The sequence below is a fragment of the Amblyomma americanum genome, chromosome 5 (assembly GCF_052857255.1).
Source record: "Amblyomma americanum isolate KBUSLIRL-KWMA chromosome 5, ASM5285725v1, whole genome shotgun sequence".
In the NCBI taxonomy this organism is placed as follows: domain Eukaryota; kingdom Metazoa; phylum Arthropoda; class Arachnida; order Ixodida; family Ixodidae; genus Amblyomma; species Amblyomma americanum.
The window spans coordinates 67046045-67061846 of NC_135501.1; positions in this window are offsets into that span (position 1 = coordinate 67046045).

The window sequence follows — 15802 nt, forward strand, 5'->3', positions numbered from 1 at the left end:
GTAGATTCGACAGGTTTTAGGACATTCTTATTATAGTAGGGACGCTACGGTGGAGCAATTGCCGGCAGAATAAGTAAGGCTAACCCCATCTGCAGCATTTAACACTTACACTCAACTCAGGGTATCTGAAAATTTGAATTGCTTTTTTACCAATACATTGTGATGCGGGCATCACACAAAGCGAAGGCTTTATGCCCCTTTCGTTATCTATTAACGTGATACTCAATGTAATAGCAACGACGAATCCGTGGTGAAGCGAGAGGCCCCGCTTCATCGGGTGCTAGAGCGTAGAGCGGCGTTGAGGCGGGCGCAATGTTGGCAAATAGCCTTCCCTACTCATGTTAACCCAAGATGCAAAATGTGCCTTACGTTCAGTGCATGCGCATTATGGAATCTCAGATTTGACGTCCCCCTAATTCTAAAGCTCTCTTCTCCCAGTACTTCTCCTCCTCCTGTTCTCACAGCCTGTTGCGCGTTTCGAATGGAAAGTCACGGCAATTTTATTCGGTTCGAGATGCGTCTTGGAACTAATTAAAAGATATCATTCGGAGCCCAATCGATGGTTTTGCCCGGAAATTGGAACAGAACTCAAAGTATATATGCATTCTTAGCCTTAGAACTGAAGCTGGACCCAAATGAATAGGAGGAACCGTCCGGAATCGGTTCGGCGGATGGTTCAGGTCCACTTTTGGTGTAACACGGTTCCTGTTTTTCGCCGCATGCACCAAACTCTTGGACAAAAATTGTGAGTATTGAAAAATCGTAGGACACTGTTATGGAAATATTGAGGTAATGGTTCATTCTGCCATTGTGTAGAAAAATCTTTCTTTTAAAGTTTTTTTCCACTGCTCACATCGAGCTGTTAAGACTGCCAGTGAAAACCAATGGGGAACGCTTTTGACGACAGCCAAAACGCTAATAGCAAAAAAATGCTAGCCTGTGGAGGTCTGCGGATATGTTGATTTTATAGTAAAATCTTAGAATACATGAAAAAATTTCGTTCCTAAACTGTTATCCACTGAAAGCGGGGTTAGGCAATGACAAAATGACAACGAATCCACAATATAACGAAAATGCGAGCAGAGGCGTCTAGGAAATTAACTTCGTCCTTCCGCAGTGCTCTCTTAGAGAATCGCTAAGATTGTATAGTAGAGCGAATAATAATAATAATAATAATAATAATAATAATAATAATAATAATAATAATAATAATAATAATAATAATAATAATAATAATAATAATAATAATAATAATAATAATAATAATCTTTATAAGACACCCAAAAATCAGTACAGCAAAAACGGGCCCATCTAAGCCAATGGCGGCTTGTGTGACGTGGCCCGGCATCGTCAGCTAAGCGATGTGTTTACAGTATATATGTACATATTTAAAACCAACAAAAAAAATAAAATAAGAGTGATAAGCATGGATCAACTTTCCAGGCATCGAAACAAAAGCATGATCACTAAAAACTGCGACAAGCAAAAGGAAAATAAGTGCATACATACGTATTACAACATGCGTAACAATTAGTCTTCAATTGAGACCGAGAGTCCACAGAAAAGCAATCGTCTGGCAAATTATTAAATACCCTGGGGACATACACGCAGCGTGTTGCTGCTCCGTATCTATAGTAGATACGTGTGATACAAAGAAGCGCGTTTCTTTGTGCAGCAGTCGCAGGGAGACGTGCGGCTGCTTGAATTCTTCCGTCCAGAAATGGCGCAGCACAACCGTACAAAATGAGTAAAGATTGAAAGGACGCGAAACCGAGAACATGAAAAATGTCTTTGTTGGATGGTGTCACGCAATTATACGCCACACTTTTCAATGTATTTTTTAAGAGGTAATGAAATCTGTCCTGCCAAGGCTGGGATGTGAAAGTAAAAACCGTTATACCATACCTTAAGGCACTGTATGCAAGGGAATGTACTATCATTCTTTTAGTCTGAAACGGCACCAAACTTTTAATTTTAAATAGTGAACATGCAACAGATCTTAGTTTGGAGCAAACATGCGCCCCATGATTATGCCACGACAAGTCACTATAGAAATGAATGCCGAGATACTTAACTGAGTTTGTATTTTCGACAAGCGTACACTTACAGGAAAGGCAGTCTTGGGTATGAAGGTATACTGGAATGACCGTGGTTCCAATCTTCAAGGGATTTTTGAAGGATACAATTTTTGTCTTTTTGATTGACGGTGAGTTTGTTCTTAAAAGGCTAGACCATAGCTTCATGCGCCGATGGCTGCAGATATTCAACTGCTTTTTGTAGTAAACATGCTTTGTTAGAAGGACGATATCATCCGCCTACTGATACACTTTACCATTTGGGATTACTGAAAGGAAATCGTTCACAAATATGTTAAAGAGAAGAGGCGAAAAAATTGACCCTTGAGGGACACCGGCACTAAGGAATAATTTGCTGCTGTGGTATTTGGTACCTACAAAAACCATTTGTGACCTATCGGTGAGATAGTTTTGAAGTAGAGTATAGAAGGGGCCCCTAATACCAGTAAGATATAATTTGCGAAGTAATATGTCATGGCAAACTTAGTTAAAGGCTTTGCAAACGTCTAGAAACAAGGCACAGCTAAAAAGCTTGCGTTCAAAAGCAGAATACAAATCATTTGCAAATTTTTCCAGGAGGGAAATTGTGCCCCTGCCTGGCACGAAATCAAATTCTCGGTCAGAGAAAACTGAAAACTTTTGATTGAGAGAAGTCATAACCTTAAGCAAAAATTTTTCTATAACCTGAGGTAATGCGGGCAAAATAGATATAGCCGGTAGATTTCAATAATATATTTCATTCCTGCCTTATGCAGTGGTCTAACTATAGCAGTTTTTAGATTTTATGGCGAAGTTCCAGTATCTAGGAAGCCATTTAACATGAAAAGCAGAATATCTGAAAGCGCCTCAAAGTTTCTTCTCAGCAAGCTTTCAGATATGCCATCTACTTCAGGTGGTTTATTCGTTCGAAAACTTAAAATGATCTAGGCAAGGACAGGTTTCGAAAGCCGCGGTAAAAATGCAGATGCTGCCAAAGAATCACGAAGTGTCACATCTTGCCGAGGCTTAGATAAAGCCTCTGTTGAAGCCTGACTGATTGAACAAGTCAGCTGCTTCGACAGGGTTTCCTGGAAAATGTTCTATCACAGATTTTGCAGTCTCGGATTTTCCTCTGAGTTGGTTTATCAGCGACCAGGTTTTGCTAGCACTTTTTGACGATTGATTAAATTTGTCAGAAAAAGCGACATATCAATAAAAATATTAATAATCAATCAATCAATCAATCAATCTTTATTTTTCGGTGCCCAGGAACAACTCAAAGGTCTTGGTGCTGGTACACCATTCACACGCACAAAATGTAAATTTATTTCACCACAAAGGAAAACACTCAGGGGAGGTAATGCAGCAGTCAAGGCGATAGAAAAAAAAAAGACTTATAAACTAGGCTTGACAGCAAGCATGAAGCAAAAAAGCGAAAACAAGAAAACAGCGAGAACAGCGGTAAATGAAAACAACTAGAACAGGCAACAGACATATAAATAACTAATAAAACAATAAACAAAGAGAGTGAACACAAGAACGACCGATAACAGCCAAGTACAGCATATAGCAAAATACAAACAAGAATAAAGCCAATACTAATATGAACGAATAAGAAACCTCTGAAATACAAGCTCAGAAATACAATCATACACAATAAGAAAAGTAATTAGTGAACGCGTTTAGACAATCAGGCGTGAGTACACAGTATTAAAGAAATAATATTAATGAAAACAAGTAGACGTGATGAACAATTAAGGAGAAAAAACAACATCATAATACCGGTGCAAATGCACAAGTGTAGTAAAGACAAAATGATTGAAAGGGGAAGTTAAGTAAGAGAAAAAGAGTGCTCAAAGTGGAACGTCACGGACATCAAATATAAAGGAAGGGAGAGAATTTTCGAATATATCAAGGTGAGGACAAAGAGAATTGAACAACTTTTGCATTCTGTCCAGAGGGGAGAGGGAGTGCAGGAGCGCAGAAACTTGGAATGGTCTGAATTCCCGTATGCTCTTTCGCGGTACACGCAAAAGGATACGCGCTAGGAGCTGAGGGCATAGAATGTGACCATGAAGAAGTTTATACAAAAAAATTATACCTGCCCTCACGCGACGGCAGCTAAGAGAAGGAAGATACAGTGAGTTACTCCGTCTGGGACGAGAGCTGGAAGTTTTGCAAGAAAACCGATGTTGAAATATGCGTGAAAACTTTTTGCTGAACTCTGTCGATTTTTTCACAGTTCGACTGGCAAGTGCCGTTCCAATCAACAGATGCATATTCCAAAAGCGGCAAGCATATGGAGATGTAGAGCTTTAAGAAAGGAAGTTTGGCTCGAAACTCTCTCGAAAGACTGCAGATGAAGCCGAGTGTACGCATAGCCCGTAGAGCAATGCGTTTGTATGAGAGGAGAAGCTGAGTCTACGGTCGAAAAGTACGCCGAGGGCATTAATTTCATCAACCCTGGGCAGCGGCCTACCATTCACAGAATAAGAGTAGAGAAGAATGTGTGTTTTATGCGTAAATGAGACAACCTTGGTTTTAGATGAATTGAGAGTGCGCCCATTCTTCAAGCACCAATCAGAGAAGGCGCGCGGATATGTCCGATTGCAATGACAAGCAATCATGAAGAGTATGTATTGACTTGAACATTTTTATATCGTCCGCATAAACTAGAAACGAGGAGTTTTTGACCACGGGGGAAACGTCATTGATAAAAACAGAGAACAGAAGCGGGCCTAATACCGAGCCCTGCGGAACTCCGCTGGTTGGAGTGTGAACAAATGAGGTCTGTCCATTTACACTGACAAAGCAGGACCGATCAAGAAGATAGTTACGTAGGAGGGCTACAATTGAAACGTCGATCTCAAACAGCAGAAGCTTTTGAAGAAGTAATGAGTGAGTAACAACGTCGAAAGCTTAGCCCAAATCACAATACACAGCGTCTACCTGACTCCTCTGAAGGACTTCAGCTGATGTATACATCATAAAAGTCACAAGGTTAGTTGTAGTAGAACGACATTTTATGAAACCATGCTGATTATGTATGATTGCATGTTTGAGGTGGAAGGAAAGTACTTTGTGCAAAGCTACTTCAAAAAGCTTAGAGGTTGCACAAAGAAGAGAAATGGGGCGGTAGTTCGAAATATCAGATTTGTTTCCTGATTTGAAGACACAGAAAACACGCGCCGTATTCCACACGCGGGAAAAGGCAGAATTTTTCAAACAGTTATTAAATATCGTGGTTAAAACAGGGACGAAGGTACTATTGAAGGCTTTTATTATGGCGGCTGGAATGCCATCAGGTCCAGGGGACAAAGATGGTTTCAAACACTTAAGACTCTCAGTTACTAACTTCTCGTCAAGAAGAACGGAATTAGGTGCGCCAGCTGGAAGGCATACGGAATCGCAACGTGGAGATTTGTACACGGAGGAAAAGTGTTGAGCAAAGCCATCAGCGACATTCCGAATTTCATTCCAATGATAGTCAACTAAGTGAATATGACTATCATATTTATTCGAACGCTTGCGAACGTATCGCCAGAATTCAGTAGGACGGTTAGAGGCACTATTCTCTAAATATTCAAGATATGACTCATGATCCCGCTTGTACAGGCGTTTGCAAAGGGAACGCAAGCGGCGAAATTCATCTGCCCATGTATCCAGCCCAGGGCGTTTCGCTTTATGGTGGGCCCGCTCCTTAAGTTTCAGCGCTTTTCTAAGTTCCTTGGAAAACCAGAACGGAAACTTGCTGCGAGTAGGAGTGTGCAGAGCTTTGTACTGGCGCATACCATTGAGAACTATTTCAGTGAAGCGGCTGCCTTGTTCGTCAACATCGCTGATTTCGCTTAAAACAGACCAGTCGACAGAAGAGAAAAAACCGAAGGACCAACATAGTCGCCAAGTGCGTAAGCGAAACGGGGGGAATTTCCCGCACGATTTGAGCTAGCAGAAGGTGGGAGAGAAACCTAAGCCGTTATTAGATTGGAGGATGAAATTTGTCACAGCGAGTAAGTGAGATGTCAGATGTCGAGACTCGAACATTTTCAAAGTTACATAAACAAATGTCAAGAACATTACCACAACAGTTGTCAATTAAATTGTGTTGCTGCAAGGTGTTAAAAGCTGTGAAATCTAAGAGCCGGTTGCACTTACAAATAATAATAATAATAATAATAATAATAATAATAATAATAATAATAATAATAATAATAATAATAATAATAATAATAATAATAATAAGCGACATATCAATAATAATAATAACAATAATGTTATATATTACTGCTCATGGAATACATATATGTTGCAGGGCCTGCCGAAGCGTCTGCTTGGCTTGTATGGCAGTGCCCAGCAGCGGTGTGCAGCTCGAGCGTTCGGAGACAATGGTATGATATACTTTTTCAATAAGGTAAAAGTTTTTAAACATACTGTTAGAGAAAATACAAACTCAAAATTGTAGTTCACAAGTATGTTCAACAAATGAATTATGCATGTTTAATACTCTTTCATTGATGTCAACATAAACAGGGAGGCAAAATAAAGAAAAAAGAATGTCCACATGGAACAATGCCGTTGCGCAAATACAGAATGAAAGTAACTGTATCGAATGCTCCAAAACATCATAAAACACAGAGTTAAAGCACTATGCACCAATTATTTTTGAAGTTCAATCAACGGCCTTTTACTCCGGATCGCGTTGTTTGCTGTAATACTGTTTTAGGGAGGCGATTAAAGGTCTGAGAAATGTACTTTCTTACGCTTTTTCCGTAATGTGTTCTTATCGAAGGTATGTCAAAACCAGAACTGGTACGTAAAGTTCTCCCGATGCTGTGTCGCTGTCCGAAGTCAGTATTCGAAAAGTATTTGGAAAAACAAAATAATAATACACCTTGAGTGTATTACGATGTGCCTCTTTCCTTTATTTGCACGAAATTGTATTGACATATTTAGGTGTTCTACAAATCGTAAACCACCCTCTCAAGATACATTTCCTTTCTCAGCGCCATATACCCCGACATATATAAAGAAGCTTAGCGGTCGGGAGCCGAAGTCTAGGGTGTCTCTCATTGCCCATGTTTCGCTACGACACGGTAAGCCCCACATTCTATAGTGTAACTATATTTGCAATGTATAACGTTCACAATGCGTTGTACAATATTGAACGTCGCAGGCTTTCACTGCATCGGCCACAACGTACGAACAAAAAATTGTAGAAATCGAAGTATTTTTTTATTACAGAATGTGTATGGCTGCACGCGGCGAAGATAAGCATGAGAAAGCGGAATGGCGTGCCGAGTTTTTAAAAAAAATTGCTTTTCTGTCGCGCGCGCAAAACCTCCCACCTGTTTGGCTTGGTTTGGCTTATGGGGGTTTAAGGTCAAAAAGCGACTCAGGCTATGAGGAACGCCGTAGTGAAGGGCTCCGGAAATTTCTACCACCTGGCGTTCTTTAACGTGCACTGACATCGCGCAGTACACGGGCCTCAAGAATTTCCCCTTCATCGAAATTCAACCACCGCGGCCGGGATAGAACCCGCGTCTGTCGGGTCAGCAGCCGAGAGCCATAGTGAGCCACCGAGGCTGCTCTTCCCACCTGTACACGTCTCTTTCTTGGCTCTTGCGCAACATGACCTTTTGTGTCCAACCAGTGCTGGGTAAGCTCGCCGCGGCTCGCTGCTCCTGGCAGACGGGGGCGTGATGGTCTTGTGAAACGTGCTCCATAGTGTGACCTGTCCTTGTGGGCGTTGTTACGGGTCCGACCAGGCCATGCCATTTTATGGATATGCGCGTCATGAATAAATTTTATTGAGATATATCGACTGCGTGAATCGCATTTTCTTCATCTCAACAAGCGTTGTGGCCATTGATATTTACAAGCTAGAAATAAATATTTGATGAAAGTGAACCAACGCAAATGCTTCAGCTAGCGTAATTTTTACCGTGAGTCAGCTCAATTCTGATGTCCGCCAAAATAGAATCCGTCTTACTACCTCGCCTGCGCTTTTGTTCTTTGAGGCAAGCTGAGCTGATTGCCCTCGAAGCCTCTTCGACACCGTCGATAAAAATTTGCCTACACGACCATCGATGTTTTTTTACAGGATCAAATATTTCCTTTCTTTCTATGAATGTTGTGTAGAAGGACCGGTTTTCCAGTCACTGCAATATCCTGCTCAATTGTCGGTTACGTAATTGATGTCGTGAATATGGCGTACCTTTGATCCGCTTTTATGAAACCCGCTCCGTTATTTTAGTATAATAAAGCTCAGATTTGTTCTCATTCAGTTATTGATTGTCTTAGCAAACACATTTAAAGTAACAGGCGAGCTAAACGGCCTATGTATATAGTTTCAATGATTCAAGGTCTGTTTCTTATGGACTGATTTAACGGTAGCGTTCTTGTATGATTCTGGTACGCCTAGAGTCGTGAGGCATTCCGTATACGGAATTGCAAGTTCATCTAATGCAATGTCTGCACAGTGCTTCTGATTTTTTCTCTGTAAATGTCTGAATACCTCTGGTGTTCTCGCTGGTTCATCTATTCAAGCAAAAAAAAATTGCAAAATGCTATTACATGCGAGAAGCGTTCACCACAAAATGCAGGATGTCTTTGCCTGCAGAGCGCTAGAGCATTTCGTCGTCTGAAATCGAAGGGTGTGTGTATCCGCTGACAGTCAATTTGAATAATTGCTGTGCGGTCTCAGAAACGTTCAAGACATAGAAGCGCAATTTATCTAAAATTTACATATGGACTAAATTAATATGTCGTTTCTATTTTGAATTTTTTCATGACAGGTCTTTTATTACTGCATACAAGCAGTGAAAGACGCTTATAAATCACGTCACAAAACGCTTTTTTATTAAGAAAAAAGATTGTTTGTCGCCATGAAAAAATGAGATCTCCTTCTCATGCACGAAGTCCGCTATTTCCTTTCCTGAAGGAATTATTTGCCGCCTTACGTTAATAAACAATCGGTTTGTGACTGTTTTTTTCTCCTACAGATGCTTTCCAAAGCGGTTTTAGCATTACGGTAGGCTGTAGGAGGCAACGAAACGTATAAAAATGGGCAGAATGATGTTCCTGATATTTAAAACAAGCGAAAACATTTAGTTGTTCGCGGGGTCAGTTGTTTTAATTAAGGCTCTCATCATAGGCCACTCTTGCTACAATTTTCGGTTTGGGCAAATAACTTGCCCGTGCCGATCAGTAGGAATGTGTGTCATAGAAAGCATTACAGAGAGTGCTCTATCTGCGACCTTGAAGAATGCCGCTGCTGCTATACTAAGATACTAAGATGGTTATAAAACAAGGTGTTCTCCAAGGCTCCATTTTGAGACCATTGTTATTCACACTGTATATTCATGATATCACAATAATTTGGGCACACGCGATCTGATCATATATGCCGATGACACGAATACTTTCTTACTAATTGTTCCCTGCCGAAACTAGAAATAAGGGTGAATGTTTTATTAGATACGGTAAGCAAATGGTGGATGTCAAATAAACTTTTCCTCAATCTTTCTAAGACTGGTGTAAAGAGGCAAACCGAACAAGAAGTGTGGACGGCCACAATCATTGTTGGCACAGAGCAGCTCAGTATTCCAGCGTTCGGGAGCGCATAAATTAGCTTCGTCAGCTTCGTCTTCTTTCTGCTTTTTCTCCTTCGTCGGCGCTGGCCACTGCCGCATCAAACCCCAATTATCTGTATTACAATACCCCCGGGGTGAAAAGGCGCCATCTTGGAGGCCAAAGGGCATGAGATGATAGCGGGGTCGTAGTAGGGTTTCAAGCGGTCGAAGTGGACAAATTCACGGCCGCGGCAGCGATGATCAGGCGAAGGCGTGAAGGGTTCGACGAGAAAATTAACTGGAGGTGTCTGCTGAACTACGCGATAGGGGCCGTGGAATACGCTCAGCAGTTCTGCAGACTGACCTGGGTTATAGGAGGACACAGAGAGCCAAACCAAGGATTCAGAAAGGTAAGATGGCGGCAGATAGGCAGAAGTGTCGCGGGCACTTTTTTGACGGTGCTGGTCGTGGGAAGCAAAGGAACGGGCGAGTTGACGGCATTCTTCGGCATGCGCAGCGGCTTGAGAAACGGTTGTAAATTCGGAGGAAACTGGGCGGTACGGGATTCTGGCGTCCATAATGTAAGATGGCTCCCAGCTATAGAGGAGAAAATATGGGGAAAAACCAGTAGGTTGCTTGCGTTGCAAAATTGTAAGCGTTGGTAACGAGATGTAGAATGAGGTCCCAGTTTGAGTGATCGGATGAAACGTACTTGGACATCATGTCGCCGAGGGTCCGTTTAAAGCGGTCTGTCATGCTGTTCGTCTGGGGATTGTAGGAATACGTTGTGCGGTGAACGATACGACGCTCCCGAAGAAGGACTTAATCGCAAACTCGCGCACGTAAAGGGAGTCATAAGCCGAATCAGCGTAGAGAACAGTCTAAGACGAAGGAGGCGCTAAGGCGAGTGTGTAATAAATACGCTCTGCACGCCATTAGAGAGAAAGCCAGAAAACAATTTTTCGACATCAAATTCAGGCACTGAAGTAAAAGTCAAAGTGCCTGCGTAAGGTGTCGGAATAAAATCTAATGTAGCGTTTTAACGTAGTTAAACCAAGTAGACGACAGAAAGTGTATGCTCAGCCCGATTGCTCGTGGTTTTGTTTTGCTGGGTGGTCGGCACGTCTGGCGACTAAGCTCTGATCGAGGTTAAGCTGATCTAATCTGTTCGCACTGCAGATGGAAATTGATGAAGGCGATGATGTGCAATGCGCAGTGCAGACGTGTGTTGCACTTTAACACGACGCACGATCGGCGGCGGCGATAGCATAGTGCGCTCGTGCAGTGGCCAGCGACGCTCGTCTTCTCGCGCTGGAAGAGGTGGGTGTACCAGTCGCAGGAATATTTATTTTGTTTGTTCAAGGCCAAGGTCAAGGTGAAAGCTTCAGAGAGCAATCTGCTTTTGCGGCTTTTATCGTGAAGTAAAGCTTTCGCGCTAAAAATTGTACCTTGAGAGAAAGCAACTGCCTTCGCGTTCCTGTTACAGTAAAATGCGCAGTTCGTCCTTATATCTAGAGGCAGCTTAAACTATGTCATTATGTGTTTAGGTATATTACGACATTAAGAACTTCGCAGTCGTCCACACTAAGGATTTTTGATTGCAGCTGCTTAGAGCTTTCTCACAATTTGGATAAGGGATTATTTATTCATTCATTTAATTTATTGAATAGGTACATACTGCAGACCATGGTTAGGTCTAGTCAGGAATAAAGAATAAAACAGAAATCAGAGGCTTTATCAACAGGCCGATTAATATATTGAAGAAGACTAAAACAGAAAAAAGTGCCCATTTCATGAAAGCAGATTCCTATTTCTCCACATGAGCGTGCACGAAAGCGATTTTGGAAGCTTTTGTGTGCAACCGGCCTGTACCGCAACTTGAACGTACCTCTGTGGGGGAGCTGGTGTCTAACATTACGCGACCAAAAAGGTGTCGCGGTTTCCCAGCCATATTTATGCTATTCAGGCAGGTGCTCTGACGGCCTGACTGCGGCTACCAACAGCCATTTCCTGTGTTCATTACGGGACACCAACGGTAAGCACTGTCTTGCTTTACCATTGCTTACACGACCGTCCATTGTTTACCATTGTCTACACGACACGATCAAAATATTTTGATGAAACCGTAGTGTGAAACGCTTTCTGTATAAGATTGACATCGAATAAAAAACTGGTCTTTATTCACCTCAGCGCCGTTCGGCGCGGTCAAACTTCGCAAATTTCGCGGTCATAGGCCGCGTACTTCTCGTGGCACGTTGCATGATAGGCGGCAAGGCAGTCTTCTGGTATAGCGTTGACCACTTCTTTCGTAACCCATAGCATGCAAACTGAAACAACGAAAATAACAAATAATTCAGGCGCTGAATACGAGGTGTGAGTGCTAAAAGGAATATGCCCAAAAAGCACAAAGCCTAATCGAATAGCAATGAGCCGTTGTGTACACGCCGTGCGGAGTTTTTATTATAAAAAAAAAACGATCACGTCGATGAAGAGAGTACCCCCTGCGCTATCAAGAATTTGGTAATAACTGGTGCCTGAAATCTCATTTTCCCCGAAGTGCAGACAATTCCACGCGCAGAAAAAAAATCACCTCTCGAAGAGCTGTAGTAATGCAAACCGCATGCGTGGCGTTCTACTACCTATAAGTAGTTGTTTACTTGAACCACTAGCTTCTGTTCTTGCTTCGATTTTTAGGCTGATATAAGTATTCTGAGAGATTGTAATGCTTTTTCTTACACAAAGCAGGTACAGTTATAGTGAAGTTAAAGTATTCAGCGTCATGGTCGGCATTTGTGCTGATGAGAAAAGCTTCCACCGGCGGGAAGACAACTGCGCCTGAAATATTTCGAGTTAAACAATACGGGCCAGAATGCGAGGAAACTCTTCAGAGAGCATAATGCACATGTTCAGGAAACCGAGACTAGAAAAAATTATTGCTAAGCCATGCTTTAAGCAGTGCCAAACAGCCGCTGCGTGAAACCCCGCGCGGTTGTGATTTCCTCGCCCACCTTGGCTACTTCGTACTCCAGACTACGAATAACCAGGCAGCAAAATTTACCCCTAACGAGCGTGCCTGGATTCGCGTCCCACCTATACCGCCCAAATGCCCCCCAAAAAACAACATCAAAAATCCGTGTAAAATTATTTTCTGCAATAGCGCAGCTAGCTGCCGCTGAGTACCTCGCGTTACAAACTAATGACCGTCCTCTGATTTTTCCTTGTTTTTGTTTCTGTGGGCAGTATATTTTTAAAGGTTATTTGCCAGATGGCCGAAAATTGCGGAAAAAAGTGTGTTCAAAATATGAGGCCCAGTATTCAGGGAAATTTTGTGAGTGAACAGATAACAGAACGATAGTAAAGTGCTCAGTGGGATGCTTTCACTGAGAACTTAGAGCCCATAGTGGAAAAATAACTGGTGCGATTCTATGTACCGACCGCTTTCTCCTAACTCAAATTTAATGCTTCTTTGGTGGCGATACCAAAGAGACGGCCGTGGTGGGACAATCTCCTCATGCTGAGAGGAAACGAACTGGCAAACGGACAGAGCCTCATGGTTCTTTTCTTCCCTAGTAGACAAATGTTCGTATTGACTTGATTAGATTATAGCTAATTAAGAAAGAAACCACAAAAAAAAAGAATGTCATTAGTAAAATCATGGTTCATGAACATGAGCTGAGGTGAGGCTTTAGAATTAGTAACAATAAAATATTTTCTAGCAGTAGGATAACCAAAGCTAGGTTAACGAAACTTGGTACAAATAATTTGCTGAAAATGCATTTAAATAAATGCTTAGAATATGAAAAAACTGCTCTGCATATTTGTTGTATTTTTCACATTTTTGTCTTTTTTTTTCAAAAATTGCTCCTAACACAGCCTGAAATTAGGAGTGTTGAAAGCCATAAGGGTGTAGAAAAATGCTACTATAATGAATAGCCTGTAAAAAACTCAGTGGTTCCGCGAGGGTTCTAAATGAGAAATATTTGAAATATTTAATTTTCTTTCTTATTTTAGATTATGCACTTATTTAATGAGCAGGCAACTACTGAAATTCGTTTCATGAAAATGATAACAGTTAGGAAGAAAAAATTGTAAAACAGCGTCGCCGCAGAGGCTGCAGTTTCGCGCACAGATAAATTCTTGAATTTTGCAATGTTATAAAAATCGAGATTTTAAAACTATCATGAATAAACTGTGCGTCCTGAAAAAACAGGTGAGAAGAATATGTCAGGTTTATTTTCGCTATTATCAAAAATTGCCTTTTCCTGAAAAATAAAATTGAAAACAGCACAAGTTTCAAGTGAGGCTATTTTCAAGAACTTTCTTCTTCGAAAATATCAAACGCATCTTTTCAAAATTTCAAAATAGATAAAAATCTAGGCTTTAAGAAGTGCACCGACTTTCATTGTTATATTTATTAGTTTATTTTCATATACTTTCAGGGCCGAGAGAATTTTACAGGAAAGTTGGTTAATACCACGACAACATACAAGAACAAAAATACAGTGACAATAATTACAGGTGATGAAATAAGCATTTATACAACTGTAGCGAGTTCAGTTTTGTTAAATATAGGTATCAATGTTATTGACGTTAACAATGTAACTTTCGATGCGGGAAGGTGGTTCCAGTCAAGTGATGTCTAATAATATAGAGAAGCCTAAGGTACGCCCTAAACATTGGACGAAGCGCTCACGCTAGGCGAACAGACAACGCATCAATGGATGGCATTGCTCAGGATTGGTACATATCAAATTAGCGGTTACGCAGGAAAATTGTGCATGGGTTTTTTTATTTAATTTCTAATGAACACCACTATATTCAAAAATGCCAGATTTAAGGCAATGTTTGTTGTGCTTCTCTATAGTATAACAATAAAACTTGCTATGCTATTTTAGCAACTTAATGCTCATCTATTATGCAGCGTTTAAGATGATATTCCTTACATTTCGGGAGAAAAAAATTTAATATAGCCGCATTTGAGAATTGTGTACTTTTAGTATTTTTTTTCTAAGTATCGGAAACTTCCTCATAAGTGCGGAAATAAGGCTTACATATTCTTTATCACCTGTATTTTTAGCAAACAAAATATATCCCTCGCGGCTTAATTTTCTCAATTTCAACGTCACTGCAAATTTGCAAAATTGAGCCGTGCTCGAAAACGTGACTCTGGCACAGTCTATTATAACTTTGTTCTCCAGAAATATTCGCGTTTTCAGAAAATGAAATTCCCTTTTAGCCTACCGAGTAATATGTGCATGATATATAAAAGAACAAAGATAATTAAACTTGAAATATCCAGGCACACCCATCGTGCAATCACCGGACTGCATCTATAATTTTTTCCTGACCTTTCTTAGAAGAAACAAAGAAAAAATGCAAGGAACTCAAGACTGTTCTAATGTGTTCAAAATATACTTATGCTTTTGCAAGATAAATGTCCTGCTATGCACTACAAATTTCAGTGCTCTTTCTGCACCAATTTAAAGAAAAAGGTGCAAATATGTAAAGGATTCTCAGTATTTTAAATTCACTGTTAACAATTATTTCAACAATTTTTAACTTTTGTCACCGAATGTTTCGTTCTTCCATCCGTTGCAAAAGTCCTCTCCGTTACACTTCGCATATTGCATTACTGTTTGAGCATATTATTTTAGTATTTTCACATGCAAACTCTCAACCTTACCCACGATGTAAGAGATGAATATTAAAAGCACCAATAAAATACTGCTTGGCAAATCCTGAGTGTCCACGACACTACGAATAATCTCGAGTAAAATTAGGTATCTTCCGCGGTTTTGCAGCTCGTTGAATAATATCCAGGAGTGAAATGCTTCCAATTTCTTTAGTAGCAAGAAAAGCGAGATAGATTCCCAAGAGCATTACGTGGGGTTGTTAAACTTGCGCGCAGTTGCTGAAGAACAACTAGTCGGCGAAGAACTAGTTGAGAGTTGGTCAGATTGAGATATATTAAAAATTCAAGGGATTCTGCATAGCGGCACTCTTGGCAAATTTTTGGACGAAGCGTGTGAGTTATATTATTTTTGGAAGGTACAGAGCCTTATAAATTGAGCTAGTTCCGCTCGTGTAGTTTTCTTATTTGTTTTTTTTTAATTAAAATAATCTAAGGAAAATTAGGGTTGCCTCATTACCTAGGACAAGAACGCAAATGCAAATATG